This window comes from Podarcis liolepis (genome assembly GCF_965112155.1).
Source record: "Podarcis liolepis genome assembly, chromosome: 4".
NCBI lineage: Eukaryota > Metazoa > Chordata > Lepidosauria > Squamata > Lacertidae > Podarcis > Podarcis liolepis.
This window is the reverse complement of record NC_139558.1, coordinates 99,866,096-99,872,653: the sequence shown is the minus strand read 5'-3', so window position 1 is coordinate 99,872,653 and position 6,558 is coordinate 99,866,096. Positions and strand designations below refer to the sequence as shown.

General features: G+C 45.5%; 1 long non-coding RNA gene across 1 annotated transcript; it reads right to left on the bottom strand.

Moving 5' to 3' along the window:
• Positions 1 to 856: 856 nt before the first annotated feature.
• Positions 857 to 2,943, bottom strand: LOC310705412. Its single transcript, XR_014525251.1, has 2 exons — positions 2,216 to 2,943; positions 857 to 1,298 (listed from the first exon to the last, which is right to left on the bottom strand). It is a non-coding gene; the product is annotated as an uncharacterized lncRNA (long non-coding RNA).
• Between the last annotated feature and the right edge of the window lie 3,615 nt (positions 2,944 to 6,558).

Sequence of the window (6,558 nt, the reverse complement as noted above, 5' to 3'; positions counted from 1 at the left end):
ATCAATTTAACTCTACTGACTTTGTTTCACCACGTGGAAAACAGACACAGTTGTAAACTTTAAACTGGACCTTTTACTTGAGATCTAATTTTTGGATACAACAGAAGCAAATGAGAAAAGTGAAAGGGAGATTAAATAGATTACTCAGGAGTAGACCATTGAGCGTTCTGTTTTTGGGTGCACAAACCATTCAGTGACTGATTTTTACCTCAGTACTGTTGCAGGAATTTATGAATATGTTGGGGGGGGTTGCCCCTCCAGCAGATATCATGCACATGCAGCCCACTACCAAAACCAGCACAATCACTTTTGTGACTTTTGTGATTTGTCCCCACAAAGCACTTCATCAGTTTCTTCCTATCTATTCAAAGGGCCTCTGCTGCACGATACACCAAATGTAAGAATTCACTGATCAATGTATCTATGTACTGGCTCACTGGGAAAACTTCAGAAATTCCTATAGACATGTGAGCTCAGCTACTCAGCAGCCCCTCTGCCTGAGGGATAATCCCTGGCATCCTGATACCCGAGTGCCAGACAGGTAGCCATTCCAGAAATAACAAACCCAGATCAAGACAAAAGGGTGTGATTAACTTGGCTGGGAAACAGGGAAATGTAAATATCTTTTTTGTTACACTTGATGGGTGTTTGGTGGAGGGCAAGGAGAACCACGGGGCAGGGTCCAGGATGCTCAGATTACTGCCACCCTTAATCTCAGGGCTGTCCTTTGAGCCCCATGTAGAGCAAGAGATTCGGTCCCGTCTAACTTTGCAATTCCACGATTCTGTAATCTAAAGGCATTGCTTTCATGGAGAAATCATTCTCTGTGCACTCAAACACAGTTCAAACACATTCAAAGGTTTTAATAAAAAATAATCTTTATTAAATATTTTTCCAGATGAAATACATTGTTTCCGAGAGATTTGCATGGGGAAATCTTTTCGATTCCGCAATAACAAGGGGCAGTGGGGTGAGGGAGGCCAGGGCCACATCCACACCATTTCATGCGCTATGAAGCCGCTTTAAACACTCATGGCTTCTTCCCCCAAAGAATCTGGGAGCTATAGTTTGAAAAGGGTGCAGAGAGTTGTTAGGAGACCCCCTGTTCCCCTCCAAGAGCTACAATTCCCAGAGTTACCTGGCAAAAAGGGAACTCTACCCCTACCCCTACCCCTACCCCTGATGCTAACCCTAACTCTAACCCTAACCCTAACCCTAACCCTAACCCTTAACCTTTAACCAGAGCTACAATTCCCAGAGTTCCCTGGCAAGAAGGGAACCCTACTCCTTGTCGGATTCTCAGGCCGCAGTCAGAGGTAACTGGCCATTCTCCAGGCATTCGGCTTGAGATCCTTGTTGACCTCCCCGTCTGCGTCTCCCGGCAGGATACAGGCGAGGTCACTATCAGCGATCCCACTCAGCGTGAGAGGGACACACCTCTCCTCCCTCCTCCCTGCTTCCCTCAGGGGGGAAAAGAGACAGACAGAAATCTATTTACATGTCTTTATTTCTGTCATTGCAGCAGTACAGAGAAATGCGTCTGCACTCTCCAGTCTCCAACAGTAGAGAGAGAAAAAACTCCACCCCTGTACTTCCAGTACAGGTCAGATGACACTCTGAGCTAACATCCGGTGCTCAGCACAGTGAATAGACTGCCCCTTTGTTCCAATGGTACAGTCCCAAACATCAACATCCTGTTTTGCATTCCAGCAACTTGCAGCTCGCTCTCGCATTGCTGCTTTTTCCTGACACTCCTACCCCCTAACCAGAGCTACAATTCCCAGAGTTCCCTGAAAAGAAGGGAACCCTACCCCTACCCCTACCCCTGACACTAACTCTAACTCTAATGCTAACCCTTAACCCTGTTACAAAATTTCCCTCCATATCCCAGAATACAGTGCAAAATACATCCCAGTTACATCATGAATACATTAAGAAGAGGTTGGGTTACACAGATTAACATATGGAGGAGGGAGGGGTGAATATGCAGAGAGCTGGAGATATGCACAGATAAGCACATCCTGAGAAGGCAATGGTCCATGTTTGCATAGTCTGTCACCTGGCATCGCCTGGAGGAAGGGTTTGGCAGAGTGATTGTGACTGGATTACTTGAGAGATTATGGAGGACAGGGGAGGGGTGATGGAGTCCTAGAGAAATTGAGCAAATATATTGTAGTGAAGAAGACATGCCCCCCCCTTCCGTAACAACCCTTACCTAGAGCTACAATTCCCAGAGTTTCCTGGCAAAAAGGGAACCCTACCCCTACCCCTGACGCTAACTCTAACGCTAACGCTAACCCTTAACCCTTAACTAGAGCTACATTTCCCAAAGTTCCCTGACAAGAAGGGAACCCTAACCCTACCCCAACTCAACTGTACCCCTACCCTACTCCTACTCCTAATCCTAAGCCTAACCCGCCTAACAACTCTCTGTCCCCTTAACCACCTACAGTTCCCAGAATCCCTGAGGGGAAGCCATTCCTGTTCAAAGCGTCTTCATAGCACTTCCAATGGACGGACGGTGCGCCTAATGTGGCCTAATGTTGCCTCCCTCATTTTCTTCTCTCTCCCCACTGCCCCGTCACTTGCAATGCAGCAGATGTCCGCCTGCAGTCTGCCTTCAAAGCTCCTTTTCTCAGGTACGGCAGCAGCCTTGTCCATTGCTCACTGCCAGTATTTCGCATTCATTTCTCCGATGTAAATAGGGATGTCCTGTGGTTCTCTTCATGACTTTGGACTTGGGGGAAACCTCACCGGCTCCGGACATCCCTGTAAGGCAAAGGCAAAGAGGTGAGTGGGATGGCCCCCATCCAACAGCGTCTCCCCAGACTCCTCCTCTGTTTGGCTGCCTGTTAGCAAACAAGGCTTCCAAACCACTTTGCATCCATCTCAGCCAGCGTAGCCTCGCGGCATCCACTAGCCTGAACGCAAAGTCTTCTGACAACCACCCACCAGCTGCAGCCTCGCCAGGTCCATTGCCAGACATCATGGGTGAACATATCAGACAACACAGCGATTCTTCAAACAGCTCTTGTTTATTCACAGGTCAGAACAGAACTGAACTGAAGGGTTCAGCCAGCCTGCCTATATAGAGCTCCACTACAAAGCAACTGTAACAACTTTCTGTAACTATCCAATCACTGAACATCACTTTCAATCCCTTATTTGCATATGTGGACCTGAGTGAAAACTATCTACAGTATCCCCCTGCTGGCCCAGGGTGAGAACTTCAGTACATAACACAGATCATGCTCTCTCTTTTTTGCTCTTTTTTTAAAAAAGAGGGAAGGGGGTATTGAAAGGAAGCCACTGATCGCAAACGATCGGAAGCGAGATAAGGGAGGCTAGCGATAAAGGAGGCTGCCTGGGAGGGGGGAGGTAAAGACAGCAAACTTGCAAAGGGGGGAAACAGGAAGACTAAAGCAATAAGGAGAGAAATTAGAAGAAAAGGAGGAGCAAAAAACTGCTCCAGCTAAGGAAAAGACACTAAGGCAAACAAGGGGGAAGGGGGTGTTGAAAGGAAGCAGCTGATCGGTGGGATCAGGAGGGAGATAAGGGACCCTAGCGGAGGCTGCCTGGGAGGGGGGGAGGTAAAAGCTCATGGATCCTCAGGATTTTTGCATTGGGTCACCCTAAATTCACCATCAGATCACATAGCATGTCCATGGCTACAGCCTGCACCAAAAAAATCACGCATACACTGTTGCGTGGGGCCAGAATGGCGCAAAAACGTGGTTACAAAGCACGGATCCACATGGATCCTCAGGATTTTTGCATTGGGTCACCCCAAATTCACCATCAGATCACCTGTCTGTGGCCACAGCATGAACCACAAAAATCATACATCCACTGTTTCGTTCAGAATATTTTTTTTCTGGTTTTCCTCCTCTAAAAACTTGGTGCGTCTTATGGTTAGGTGCATCTTATGGAGCGAAAAATACGGTAGATTCTGACATTCATGAATTTATTTATAGCTATGTGAAGGAACACCTCTTCCCATGTACCAACTCCCCTCTGCTGTGTTTTCCTGAGGCCTTAGGCTGAATGATGCCCCCACTGTCAGAAGCACAGTAAAACTGCTTTGAGGTTTGGGGTTTTTGTTTTGTTTTGTTTTAAATCAAGGATTATATAAATTCTTTTAAACAAACAAATAAATAAAATCCAGGGCCTTCTCAGTTGTGGCACCAAACTGTGGGACTGCCCAGCTAGCTCTCTGCCTACTGTTAGAAAATAAATAAATCGGTATTTATATTTATGTATCGCCCAATCGCAAAATATCCAGAATGTGTGTACAGCAATATAAAAAAACATTCAAAGCAGTGCAGAAAAATCTGCAAAATGGCTGGGTACTGGAAAAAAATGGTTCAAGCCACTGTTGCATAGGCTTGTGGGCATAAATAAGTCTTGATGAAGCGGGAAATTTAATTCAGGGAAATTTAATTTTATATATATATATATAAAAAAGAATGCCGTCAAAAAAGAAGAAAAAACTTCCTCTCTTTTCCAACACATGAAAGAAACAGGACACGAAATTAATTTTGCAGATTCCAAATTGCTCTTTAACATGGAACATCACCACAAGAGAATAATCATGGAAGCCATTGAGATAGAGAAACACCCTCACAACATGAACAAGCGTGACGACACGTCCCGCCTGCCAGACATCTGGAAATTAGCCCTCCCCACAAAAACCGACACCAGAACCAGAGGCACACAGAACGCCATCACCAATCAACCACACCAGACCCAAACCCAGACCCTCTCCACAGATAAATTACAGACACCATCCAGTAGCCAAACCATAGTGGCACCTCCGGATGCTACACCCCCCTGCAATCCCTACACAGATCTGACTGGCACAGGGCACAAAACCACAGCTCGCCCCTATACACGAAGCCAAGCCAGAGCACAACTAAGTGCAGTACAGCCATCTTCTCAGAAAAACTCTTCACAAGCTCAAGAGGTCAAGACACGAAAGCTTTAGCAACTAATCCACTCTTAATGACCCTCCTAAGTGGTACTCAGAATATCACTCAAGAAATCACTCAAGATATCCCTCAAGTAATTAAGGAACAAAAGAAGAAAAGTCACACTATCCTGGGAACTTCCTCTCTGCCCAGAATACACCACACCCCCTCAACAGTATTTATAGGAACTCAAACACTGAGATCCTGCTCTGTTCCAGTAACAAGAAGCCGTAAGCACCAGCCTGAAGATGACGAGTGAGACCTCGTCGAAACGTCGCCTAGACACCCCAACTCTTACACGGGAAGACACCCGAAGACACCAAAACCTGCATATATATATATATATATATGCAGGTTTTGGTGTCTTCGGGTGTCTTCCCGTGTAAGAGTTGGGGTGTCTAGGCGACGTTTCGACGAGGTCTCACTCGTCATCTTCAGGCTGGTGCTTTCGGCTTCTTGTTACTGGAACAGAGCAGGATCTCAGTGTTTGAGTTCCTATAAATACTGTTGAGGGGGTGTGGTGTATAGCCTCCATAGTGGTGAGACCTCGTCGAAACGTCGCCTAGACACCCCAACTCTTACACGGGAAGACACCCGAAGACACCAAAACCTGCATTCCTGTACCCGTGAAAATCTACGAAAGCAAATATATATATATATATATATGTATGTATATGTGTGTGTATATATATATATATATATATATATATATATATATGTATATAGAATAGTAGCCAAAATTGAAAGTATCTGAAGCATTCATCCAATTCAGATCAACAGTCCACTCCTGTTGGACTTTAAAAGACAGTCTCTGGTTCTGAATTAAATTTCCAAGGAGCTCAAAGGACAAGATCCATCTCTTTGTGGCTTCTGGATGCTTCCTCGCTTTTGACTTTCACGTGTAAATATATATATATATATGTATGTATGTATACGTATATATATACTTATAGTTGGTGTGTGACAGGCTATGCATTGCAAACAGGAAAAGTGAACCAAATAGGGAGCTGACCTGAGAAACAATGTTTTATATACAGGGTGGGTACTTTAAAAGAGGCCCAGTGGATACTCTTTTAAAAGACTCACCCTGTATATATAGAAAATCAGAAACTAGGATAGCTTCTGTAAATCAGGGACGTCCCAGGCAAAAAGAGAGCCTTGGAAGGTCTGAGATGGGTCTGAGTTTGAGACTTTATATCACACACACATTGTGTGCTATATAAACACGTTGTTTTTGTAAATATGAGTTTTATCTGAATACCCCGTTACACAACACAGAGAGATCCGTCTCTGTATTCTCTTCCTCCGTGATATGCGAGACACACGTTATATATACACCCTTTTCGTGTAAATATGCGTATGTCTAGACACAGAGACACGCGTGTTTCCAGTCACTTTATTTGCGTTCATTGGCAACATGCAGCCGTGTAACGTGAGGGAAAAACCGGGGCGAAAAAGCAAGCGACGCCCGTGAGGGCTGAGGCGGTAGTGTCATTTTATACAGCAGGAGGAGGAGCCTCCTTCCCGGCCCGCTCCTCTGATTGGGCGCGGCCGAACCACCCTCGCCCGGTTATTGGGTGTGGGAGAGAGG